Genomic DNA, 13,512 nt, shown 5'->3' on the forward strand with positions numbered 1-13,512 from the left:
TGACAAAACTTGCGAAGTTAAATTGCAAATAGGTTAAATTGAAAAAGGTAAAAACTTTTGAGTTAAAAGTAAAAAATCAAGTTTTTTTTTTTCTAAAAACTCCCAAAGCTCAATGTACAATTAATGATGCACACAAAACTTGCAAACTTATATATGGAATAATTTGTAGAATTAGTCGTACCCATGAAAAGTGAAATTAATAGTAGAAACAATTGACACGCCTCTTACTTTGGACGCCTTCATGGTTTCATCTTTTGTCCTCATGTTATTGTTTTTTTAGATCTAGTTTTGTGAATTATTTTGACGGCATGAAAGTAACTAAGGAGAAAATAACCAAAATAAATTATGTTTGATTTGTTTTTAGAATTAAAAAAAAATATAACAATAACTGACACTTCATTCACTAGTTGTGTAATCTGATCCATTCATACAACTTGGGTATTCAAATTGAAATGGATGGGGATTTTCTGCACTAATTTTTATATTATAAACAAATGTTGTGATTTGTTTTCATCATTTATGTTTTTAGATTTAATCTACTTATTATTTCTATTCATCACATATATGATATTTTTTTTTATTAAATTCAAAGGTTAATTTAACATGAAAATTTTAATAGTATTTGATTTGATCATTACTATACATGTTATTTTGTTTTAGTAATGCAAATAAGTGTTTAATCATAATTTAGTGATGCAAATAAGTCTTTAATCATAAAAATATATAGATTGAATTATGTATGCATGTGTTTTATTCCCATTGATTTTATTATGCTATTAGTAAGTATGATTAATGTGATTTGAGTTATTTTATTAAGTTATTGTTTTGGCATACATAAGGTTTATATTTATTGTTTTAGTTTGAAAACAGTATGGTTAATGTGATTTTTATGAGATATTTTATTAAGTTACTGTTTTGGCATACATAAAGTTTATATTCTTTGTTTTATTTTGAAAACAATATTTATGAAATATGTGGTGAATGTTGATGATAAACTAACCATCTGAATATTTGATATAATTAATTTGTTATGAAGTTATTTGCTAATTTTTTTTTACTAAAAATATATAGTTCAGATTTAATTGTTATTTCTATTCATATATATTTACTTGAACGGGATATATTAAGTAAATTAAGGTTAGAAAATTGGTTTTAAGATTATTTTATGGCTTATGTAATTGGTTGGTACATAGAAAATTATTCTTAATCTATTTGTCTTGTTTGTACATCAATAACACATGCCTCAAATGATAAAATGATCAAACCATATAAACATATTTTAAGTTGATATTAGCTTTTATTATACGTAAAGTGCATTATTTAAATTGTTGATTCATGAACAAACACTATTTTGTAACATGTGTTAACTGAATTGCATAATATTTCAATATAAACTAAATTAACTAAGAAGTCAACAAATATTTTATATAAGATATGCATGTGATTTGTTATGCCATGATAGGTTAATACATAATTTATATATTTTGCTTGAATGTGATGAAATATTATTATTTCATAAGGTTTTATTATAACCTTGTTTTATTTGATAACATGTTATAATTTTATGTATTGCTTGATTTAACTTTGTAGTATATGTCATCTATATGTTATACATTGTTTGTATGTAGCAATTTTTGGATAAATTAAGCAAATAAAAAACCAAAATTTGTGATTTATCATTACTCTCATAAAATATTATAAATATATTCACGTATGACATTCAAAGTGTGTCATACTCTTTGAAAGGTCGCCATATGTTGACCAATAAATCTTATACGAGTCGGTCATGTAAGTTTTTCTCAAATTATATATTAGTGGGAAAAGAAGATTGTTTTTAAGAAAAAACAAGATAAAGTTTTCCATTGGTCACACCTCAGACATAATCTTGAAGTAGCAATATCAAATAAAAAGTTTGAAATGATTTCATATAATGAAAAGCTATGAAACCTTTTTTGGCTTTCCTTCGTTTTTCGAAGTGAATGTGACTATATATTGATTATTGTGATCATGGACATAAGTGGAAAATTGGTATGATGATCAGATTTATAATGAAATCGATTATAAAAATGTGTAATGATGGTCATGCTAGTAACGAGATAGACCACCAAAAGAGACGAATAAAGAGAGTAATCATATGAGAATAAAATGTTGAAAGTTTGAGTTGCTAATATGATGTTGTCTCGTATTTTATATGTTTAGTATACAAACAATGTGCACATAAAACATAGTGCAAGTAATACATATATGATCATATGCTCATAAAGTAGGAATATAATTAAAGAATTCAAGGTTATTACCAGAATAAAAGTTGTGTGGAGCTATCCATTCCCTAAAGTGAATGTGATGATATAACGATCAGTGAAAGGTCACAATCATAACTAAGGAAATTGTAATGATGCCACCATGAATGGTGTATAATCATTTAATGATTGGCATGACCAGTTAGACTATATCGAGTCTAGATGATGTGAAAAATATGAAAGAACTAAAAGATTCTTCATGGTACTTACACATGCAATATTTGCTCTCAAGGGAAATTATATATTTGCAAAACAAACGAGGGTGTGTATCCCTAAACATTATGGAAGTGATTAAAGGATATGCATATCCCAACACGATACCCTTTGGTGTTTTAAATCGATGCATCGTCTAAATGGTTATCAAATCCACAACCTGAAGCTTGTGTGATTGTAGCTTAGCTAATGTGATGGCAATCATATTAATCCAGATTAGTATATTTATTTGATAATAGTGAATTGATTCCCAAGTTATTAACGATCATTGGAATAAGTGTTATTGTTGAGATAATCACTAAACGTCTACTATTGGTTACAAAGCCAATGATCATGAGAGGAGCAAAAGTTCATTTAAGTACATGTAATTTTATATATAGTACCATCAATTCACATCAAGCCAATAAGTTATAGTTCTCCCCCATACGGTTGGTTTTTGGTCAGGAACCAAAGATGTCTCATCAAAGATTTTGGTTGTGTGACATATATTGAAACTCATCCACCACACCGCACAAAGATGGGATTTCTAAAAAGTTTGAGAATATGTTGGGTATAAATAATCGTCTGTGATTGAATATTTAAAGCCATTAGTGAGAAATTTGTTTATGGCTCATTGGTTTTCACTTTAGTGAATGAATATTCCCAACATTAGGGGGAGATAACAAGCAGTTGGAAAGTGAAAAGTGAAATGAATTATCATGTCATCTTGATCCTCAGACTATAAACTATGAACTAGAAGTTTAAAGTATAATTCATTTACCAATATTAAAGAACAAATTACCAGACAAGTTCACTGACCTAAATAGAGTGACTAAGTAAGTCACATAATCAACTGCTTATGCTCCAGTTATATTTGTGCCCTAAGAGGACAACCACATATTTTTGTAATGAGTCTATTGCATGCCTAAAGCGTAGTAGACTAGTTGATTCCAATAATAAAATTCATCGAAAATTTGAGCAAGTAATTAAGATGGTCAAGTCGAGGTTATTGTAATAAGATCTCCTGAATAGACAATAGACATGATGGTTCAAGAAGAACCTCGGGTACCTAAAAATAAAGAGATCTCGATAAGTTGTATCATGTCTAAGATATGTATGGAATCGAAATAAAAATCGACGTTGTTATACTTTTGTATATAATGTAGCGCTTAAAATGATTAAATGATGAGGATCAAGATTTAAGATCTGCCTATGAATGAATATTAAGAAATGATTGGCCAAAATAGAAAGATGCAAATAAGGCAGAATTTAGTTCTCTAATGAAATGAGAAGTTTCTGGACCAACATTCCATACAACTGAAGTTGTAAAATATGTTGGATACAAAAGTGTTTTTTATGCGAATCATGTGAAAATCAAATTAAGTGATATAAGTCAAAATTGATGGCACAAGAATTTTCGCAAAAGACCTATGATTGATTATGAGGAGACGTATTTTCCTGTGGTGGATGCATTGACTTTCCAGTATCTTATTAGTCTGGTAATATAAAGAGAGAATTGATATACGTCTTATGAATTTTATGTATCACTTGATACTGAAAGTTTACATGAAAGTCTCCAAGGATTAAATTATGTAAGTCATGTAAAGTAAGTTCTCGAGAACAATGTGATTATTTTATACATATTCTGATTTGAATAGGTTATGATTATTTTACATGTTGGATACAATTGGAACTCCTGATGAGTTTCTAAAACAATTGAGTGCTTAAAAGGTTAATTGACACACCTTAACGATGTAATACTTGTGCACCAAGAAACATACATAGAAAACTTGTACCTGGTGATTGAGATATCTCAATAAATAGCGTACATGAATGGTACAATATAGATTTTGGAGATAAAAGCAAGTGTTTATGACATTTTTGAATATGATATAGATATCTATGTGTTAAATGAGCAAATTTATGTAGCAAAACTTCTAAAGAGTGAAAGCACATGCATATTTGGATAAGATGGAAAGAATTCCCTCATGGATTGATAATGCTAGAAGCATTAATGATGTCAAAACCTCTAGAACATATTATATGAAGTTGACAAAATACGTATGGACTAAATAGTCGAAACGAGTGTTGTACAACTCGACATATTCGCATAAAGAGGGATATAAGTTTGATTAAATTAGCCATGTTCTATGAACATTCTACTTTTAAAAGTTCATTATAATCGCAATTTACAGTAAGGATGTCTAGGTATCATTGAGAGAAATTGTCGAGCTTTTAGAGGGAGAATTTTTTAATGACCTTGGCACGGTCTAATTATTACTCGAACTGCAGTTCGAGTATATATATGTAATTATATTTTACTTATCCCTCAAGTACATCTAGAAGATGATGTTTGGATATTTTAGTATGGACATAGTTGAACCTTAAAGTATGTTAAAGGTTGTTAAGTCATTTGTTATAAGAAATTCCTGTTATCATCTCCTAACAAAGTAGAGATTCTCATTCTAGAAGTACCATTGTTAAATGCATGAGTGTATTAATATGTTTTGCTAGCTATGTATGTTATAATATCTTTCACTTGAGCTTATTGTCATGGTATAACCTTTGTCAAGCGAAGAGACATTGGAATGAGTTTAAAGAAATATTTCAGGTATAAACTATATTTGATTATATTTTACTAACCCATCAAAACAAGTTTGGTTAGTCTTGTAGATGCAGGAATGTAACAAAACACAGTCGTGCACATTAAGGGATCAAGCGACAAATCATTGGCTACAAAAGCTTTGTTCGACTTTGAAGGAAGATGGACACACGTCACTTAAAGGATACATGTTAAAATGAGGGGGAGACTCATTCAAGTTGCACTATTTTCCTTTGACTAAGTTTTGTCCCATTTGGGTTTTCTTAGTAAGGTTTTTAATGAGGCAACATACCCGATCCAAAAGTATCAAGAGGAGAAAATACACGCTGCACTCTTTTTCCCTTAGCTAAGGTTTTGTCCCACTGGGTTTTCCTAGCAAGGTTTTTAACGAGGCAACAACACCAAGCGTATTAAAGGTATGTGGATAGTCAAGGAGGAGTGTTATGAATGTTTCATTTATATGGTGACTCTCCACATATGTAACCTCCATCTATTAATTACCCTTGTATTAATGTTAAGCCTCTATAAATAGAGGTTTCATGTAATTGGTATTACACACTCAATGAATAAGAATTCTCTCATTCTCTATACTTCTCATTGTCTCTATATTCTCTATATTATACTTTATATGTTAGATGTTGCTATTAGGCCGTTGTTTCACAACACCCTTAACTTCATTTCGATAGTGTAAAAATACCACTCAACTTCGTTTCTGTTATATAAAGAATACCCCTGATCCTAAAAAAAAGGATACCCCTAACCTTTTGGGCTAGTTCCGCAACTGTACTCAATCACACAATTTTTGAAAGTTAGTACCCCGTTTGTGTTTTTGCCAAAACCACATAGACTATCTTTGTAAGTAACTTTTATCATAAACGCAGAAAAAATAATGTCTTACAATATTATGTTATGCAGAGGAAATTATCATTAATAATGTGTCTATTATTATTGTGTTAATTTGAAATTACGAATGTATATATATTGACACAATTAAGGGGCTGTTTGTTTAGCACTTAATAAGGCTCTTAATGGTTCAGATCTCTTACTGCTTCAAAACTTAATGGTTCAGACTGTTTTATTTCTCGAAGAGATGTTTGAATGATTCAGACATTTGCCTCTGAATGGTTAAGCATTATACTGAGTCTGAATGTTTAAGCATTAAACTTTATTAAACTTAGCTTTCTTGTAAGAATCTTGCACCTATATTGCTTCTAACCAAACCTATGGTTATAGGGCTTGATTAAGGTTGATTCCCATAAGTTTAGAGGTCCAAGAACCTCTTAAACTTTCTGTTTTGATAAGGTTCCAAGTAACCTTCAAGTGTGTGACCACCCAAGCTCACCATTGTTCATATGGTGAGTCTTGCATGTGTCTAAATGTGTGAACCATGGAAGCTTGGGCTTTCCAAACTTGTTCCACTACCTCACTTGCTTGTTTTGTTTATATTCATCCAAGTAGCTTTCAAGAATCAAAGTAACACAACCCCGCCGCACCTCTAACATTTTCCATGATGGGTATGAAACACCCGAGCTGATCTTACTTGGCTACTTGACGAACTAGATAGTTGTATTTTATTTTTTCATGGCCAACTATGTCATCAACTAAGTTGATGACCTTGTGCTTTGGTGAATTCATACAATGAGGTTTAATGTATGCTAATCATCCTACCTCCATGATTGACTTATATGACAATACATGATAATACATGATGGACTATACTATATAATATATATATATATATATATAACCGAATTCTTGATACTAACCAGATTATGGTTAGATGTCGTGAACTTAGGTTATATTATCTTTGTTCTAAACTCCTCGTTTGTGATGCTAATGGGCAAGTTAGGACCTATGAAAACACAATGGAAACTTAGTGTCCAAATGGGTATTTAGACAAGATATATTTTCTTTACATACATACTTTATTATTAATCCGAACTCTCCACCAATTCCATAATCTCACACATCTTCGTTTCCCCAATGTAGGGTAACTTCGGTGTTCTCGCTCTTCAACGCTTCAACTCACGTACGCGGTATTTCTACACAAAACTGTGAGTATACTCGATCTCATTATCCATTTTAAACACTTTGGGTGCAAAATGTACACTTACACAAATCGCTAATTATGATTAAACTTGCTTACGCACATACTCTATCCGTCAATAACATGATACTTGCATTATTCTTTTTATCGCATTGTAACACCTCGTAAAATCACGTCCAATGATATATTGACACGTGTAATAAACCCTAATAAAGTCCGGTGTTGAATTTAAGGGACTAATTTTTTCGAAAAATCGAAAACTTTGATAATAAAAGGACTGGAAGTGTTAGCATACCTAAAAAGTTTCCAAATAACCTCTCACGATGTTTATATTCCCAAATGTGCCACTTGATGAATAAGTGTAGTCGTTTGCGTAATTAATTGAAAGTTTGCGCAATAAAGGGATTAAAAGCGTCAACATGTTAATTCTTACCTCTGAGTGACCTTCTAACAAACCGGGGGCTTAATAATATTTAATTATACTCTCGGGAATGCCAAATGATGGCCATCTAAGGTTTTTATGCCTATAAGTAAAGTTACGCGCAACTTTGCAAGTTAGAGGGGCTAAAAGTGTCAATATGTTTAATTATACCTCTGAATGACCTTTTAGCGAACCCAAAGCATCGTGATGTTTAATAATACTTTCAAGAATGTCTAATATGGATTAGATGAGGCTTCAATGCTATTAAATGTTGTAATGCGCAAGTTTGCGCAATAGAGGGGCCTAAAGCGTCAACTTTTGAATCTATGCCTTTCGGTGACCATCTAAGCGAGCGAGAGCGCATTAATAATTAAGTATATGCTTGGTAAGGATAAATATGGGTCATGAAAGGCTTAAATAACATTAATCGGTATTTCGCGCTATTTTGCGCAATTTAAGGACTATTTGCGTCAAACTGTAAAAGTATGTCGATTCGAATGGTATCAGACCTTCCGGAAAGTGTCCATGAGTTAAACATGGCCTAATTATCATTTCTATAGCTTATATATAGGCCTAGAGGTGTTCGGTGCGCAAAAATAAACTTTTATGTCATTCAGGGGCTAAAAGTGTCAAAAAGGGCACAAGTTTGCACTTTCGCGCATATCTCACATTCTGAATATCCCCGGACACCCAAAAATTTATGTAAGCACTAAAATATTTTATTTTAGTGATCGCCTTGATAAAATCCCTTTCGTCGCGTCGTTTGGTTCGTTTTTAGCATCCGTCCGTGTTTCGTCGTAATTCGACGCATATCGTGACCATACGGCCAAACGAACCGTTGTCCGACATGTTTTTGAACATGTTTCAGGTACCCTATATTTAAATATCATGGTGGAACCTTAAAATGAGGATAACGGGCCTTGAACGTGCCTTAAATGCCGTTAAAGACTTGCAGGGACCATTTCTGTCATAAATAAAAGCTGTTGTTGCTGTTATAGACATCCAGGCGGCCCGCATGACTTGCCTGGGTTCTCTAAGCGGGCCGCATGAGTTCAGCAGACGTGCAAACAGCTGGTAACAGCCTGTTTCTTGCTGTTTTCATGTACAAACTGATTTCTAATTCCACCAAATCAATACTAGGGGCTTGCCCACAGAATTATCAGACATCTTGACATTTGTTTCGATCAGATTACCCCTTACGACAAGTGTCATGACCCTGCGGAGACCTGAAAACTATATAAAGGAAGTAATTTTATTTGATACTTCACTTACATTCACAATTCTGAAGATCTCTGATCAAGCTTAGGCTTTCTAATGATCCATAATCGTAATTAAGGCTGTTGTAAGTATTCCTAACCCTCTCTAATTCGTTCTAGCTTAGTTATTTAATCAAAAGTCAAACCACCGTGATTTAAGTTTGACTTTGAGATTAAACGGAAATTACTCAGTCATTTCTCGAATTGAAAGTACCTACACGTAGGTATTTATGTGGGTAACAAACCCTTAAAAGGGTATTTTCAGATTCCCACTCTAAGCTTGATAATTGTCGAGTCAAAGCTTTTCCTAAAAAGTCAACAGAATGGGGTTTTGCAAAATTTAGCATAATTAACAGTTTAGATCACATGCAACCTGTTTGATCATCAAAATAACTTTGTAAATAATGTAAGAACATGTTTCATCATGATCAACTCGACAAATTTTCAGTTTGAACCCGGATCGGAACCGAAAGTCTCATAAAATGACTTTTTCTTTGACTCTCGATTCGGATTCGTACGTGCATGCTTGAGATCTGCCTTAGAGCTTATTTTGGACCATTTTTATTTATGTGCAACTCTCTGAGATTTTAAGACTTGATTCAACTCTTGTCCGATTCATATGCATGTTACCGGTTATGCTTAAATATGACTATTTTGCCCTTTTTGATATAAAACGTGATTTTTGGAAAAGTGGAAGAGTAGAAACCTTTATTACTGATTTATAAACTTGCACCGAAAATTTGATATCAGTTGGAGGTCCAGATTTAGAGTTATGCCCGATATCGTAAATCTAAAGCTTTATGTTGAATAAACGGCGTAAATAGCATATAACCTATTTAAGCCCACTTTTTGATACCAAACTTTTTACCAACTGATGTTATATAATATTTTGGGATTTTTGAAGATTTTTATTTAATTTTTGACTGATTGTATCATAGGTCTCTAAGTTTGATTCAGTTAATACCGGTTTTGACCTTTTTGGCCATAAAAGGAGTTTTATAAATCTTTTTGACCCCGAACCTTTTTCTACTGATTTTATTTGTTAAATAAATTATTTTGAGCATTCTAGAAATATAAAAATATCAGCTTTCTTTTGAAAACCCGGAAACGGCTCTAAATCGCCTTTTTAAGCGTTTTTAACGCATAGTATGTACTATAACCATATTAAACATATAAGGATTATACCTACTGATGTATTTAGCATATTTTTATATAATAACAGTAAGTATAAGTTTTTGAACTCAGTTTTCCAGTTTTGACCGTTTAAGCCCTTGTGAAATTACCAAAATACCCCTAAGGTGCATAGTTTGGTTTTAAATGATAAGTTTTGTATATGGGTCATACCCTACTGTTATAATATGTCAAATTAAGTATATTTAATGTATAAATCAGACCTGTAACTCAGATTTCCAATCTAACTCTTTTATAATCTTTTAAATGACCAAAATGCCCTTATGAGGCGTAAATTGAGTTTATTTCCGTATGGGGCAAAATAGAAGTTATCTTACTGATATTATAACATATTTAAAACATATTATCTCAGGGAACTTGCATATGACTCTTGTGGTTACCCGTAACGCTCTTTTAGCGTTCGGTTCGGTTTATGTAACTAGTTTGCATAAATTGACCGAAACGGGTCAAACATTATCATTTTTGTCTCAAAATCCAGAATGTATTTAGCATACCCAAATTATACAAGTATTCAAACTTGTCGGGTCTAAATCACATTCTATCCGGTCTTCGCTTAATCGTGCGCTTGAACCGTATCGTCCTTAAAACTAACCGGTCTAAGCTTAGGCTTAAATAAAGACCCGTTAGGAATCTAATAGGTTATTATAAACCTTTGTTCCAGAATAGGAGACCCAGTAAAAGCTACCTCCACTTGCTAATTGTGATTCATACTTACCAAGGTAAATACTTTTAACTTATTTTCCCTATACGGGCTTGGGGTAAGGTATACAAAATACCGCTTGGTCCGGCATCGAATTCTTTAATCGTATAGTGGTTAAATTCATTGAGATGACCTTGTTTTGAATGTGTTTTATTACTTAAAGCCTTTGGGGGGTTAATGACCATGTCCCGGATATCCTTGGCATCATCTTACGAGACGGCCACGACCTGAGCACGGGGTGTAGGCGTACACCCGTCAGTGTATAACTCTATATTGTGGTGTGTCTATTAATCTTTAACCCGGTCTACGGATCGGGCTACTGAACGCGGAGTAACATGTAAATCCATTACAAGATTATATTGCATAATTATCCCAAGTTATAAAAATATTTTATGCCATGTGCATTTAAATCAATTTTCAATCTTTTCAAAATGAGTCAGTTAAATTGTATTTACCAGTGTAAACTGACGTATTTTCCAAAAGGTTAAGTGCAGGTACTACACGTAATAGGCTGGCTGTCTTCTAGAGCGTCCACAATAAGTCTCGCAAGCTTGGATGACAATAAGTCTGTTGAACAATATCCTATTTTACTTTTGATCCGCCTGTGGATCCTTTACATGCCGTTTGTAATACTTGATATTACTTTATATCGGTTTGTAATATATTTATCTTTTGCTTCCGCTGTGCATTTAAATATTGTGTTGTTTGACTATGATGATGTCAACTGCGTCACTATACTCCCCACCGGGCCCACCGGTGACACGTGGAAAATTGGGGTGTGACACGCATGCATGCTAAACTTGTGTTCTATTTACTCATTAACTTCGCAAGCCGCTATAGGATTAACGCACCGCCTGTATTCTTGTGGTATTGTTAAGTAAACTATTTTACAACCTTGTTGCTTCGGCGACAATGGTATGCACGATTGTGGCACACTTTGCTTTGACTTATAGTTAACACATGCTAGTATGATAGTAACAATGTATGCAAACTACCATGTTGGATATGAGACAACTTTTATTCATTATATGCTATGTATTTAAACTTGTATACTCGCCAACTTTTTGTTGATCATTATTTTAATACATGTTGTAGGAAACTAGTTGATGATGATTGAAGAAACGTATTTAGGGTGGATTAGAAACACAAATAGATTTAAAGTTATGTTTTTGTTTCATATTGTTCGTTATTTGCAACTTGTTGTATTTCTGATGTGCACAAAATGCAACATATAAATTACATCAATTGTGGCATAAAACTAACCCTTTTTAGTACTAATGTTGGAAAAAATGTGTTTTTGTCTTCCTTTTGTATTTTCATGATTAAATGAGCTCAAATAAACAAAAGAAGCAAAAAGGCAGCTAAATATAACATAAATACAAAAAAAGGAACAAACGTAGCATGCCCGACCCCCTGACAGCATCTTTCCAAGCAAAACTAAGAGAACAGAAGGCTGAACACGCCCCGTGCTCAGTGAGCACGGGGGCGTGCCCAAGTGTCAGCAGAAAAGACAAAGTTGTAGAAGCTTCTATCGCCCACTACGGGGCCGTGCTCAGCGGACACGGGGCCGTGGTCAACTATAAGATTCGCAGAATCCAGGCAAATCTTGATAGTACAGATATGCTTCTGCACACGGGGTCGTGCTCAGCGGACACGGGGGCGTGGTCAACTAATGTAGACAAACTGCAATTAATGAAGAAAGAAAGGAGGATGGACACGGGGCCGTGCCCGAGCTTCTGTTCAGCCTATAAATAGGAGTGCTTGGATCACTTGCAACTCATCCCTTGGCACACCACCTCTCTCACACTTCACCCACCACCCACCACCATCACAACACCATCATCCACCACCATCATCCATTGTCCATCATAGAGTGTGTGAGTCGTCTCGGGATCCAAGATTGATCGTAAGAGTTCTTGACAATCAAAGGCCATGTTTGCCTAAGTCTCTTACATCACTTGGTGAAGACAAGTGTTTAGTGTAATACTTTTTATTTCTAATCTTTTCGTACTTTTTATTTGGTTATGTATTAATGACTTTAATAACTAGTTTCTTATGTTGAAGGTGATTCTTCCTTATCGTTTGTCCGTGGTGTCTTGGCATTATTTTACTGTCTATATAAAATAAAAGATTTTCACCATTCATATCTCCACAGTCTATATGGAGATATGTTGGCTACCTGGTCGGGGGTTAAGGGAACGGTTTGGTAAGAGTCTTGCCATTGTTCAGTGTATAGATCCTGCAAAGGACCTGGGTCAAATTTAGTAGGACCTCCTTCAATACCCACCGGTATTGGATGACGGGGGTCCAAACTCTTTGATCCCCTCATAAGTTAAACTACTATTAAAACTTTAACCCGGCTACTTAGGACTGTATCCCTGCTGACTCAGACTACTTAGCCGAGGGTAACGTCACCTTCAAAAGATGGGCCTACCACATTATGCATTAATAACTTAATTAATTATCTTTCAATAATCCGACCCTTTAGGATTGTATCCTTGCTGACTCAAACTACTGGGTTGAGGGTAACGTCACCTTCAAAAGAGGGGCGTACTACAATAACTAAGATAATCTCTTAAAATGTACAAAAGTGCGGAAATAATCAAAGGTTACACTACACACGAGTCGGATCCAAGTGATTCATCTTGTCTATCTGTTTTTACTTTTATTTTATTTTTCAGCATTTTAGTTAGTTTTATTTTTCTAGTTTAAAAACCTTTTTTCTAACCTTTTGATTTGATTAGACGTTGAGGATAAACCGGTACTCAAAGCTCTTGTGTCCTTGGACGACCTCGGTATCTTA

The sequence above is a fragment of the Helianthus annuus genome, chromosome 16 (genome assembly GCF_002127325.2).
Source record: "Helianthus annuus cultivar XRQ/B chromosome 16, HanXRQr2.0-SUNRISE, whole genome shotgun sequence".
In the NCBI taxonomy this organism is placed as follows: domain Eukaryota; kingdom Viridiplantae; phylum Streptophyta; class Magnoliopsida; order Asterales; family Asteraceae; genus Helianthus; species Helianthus annuus.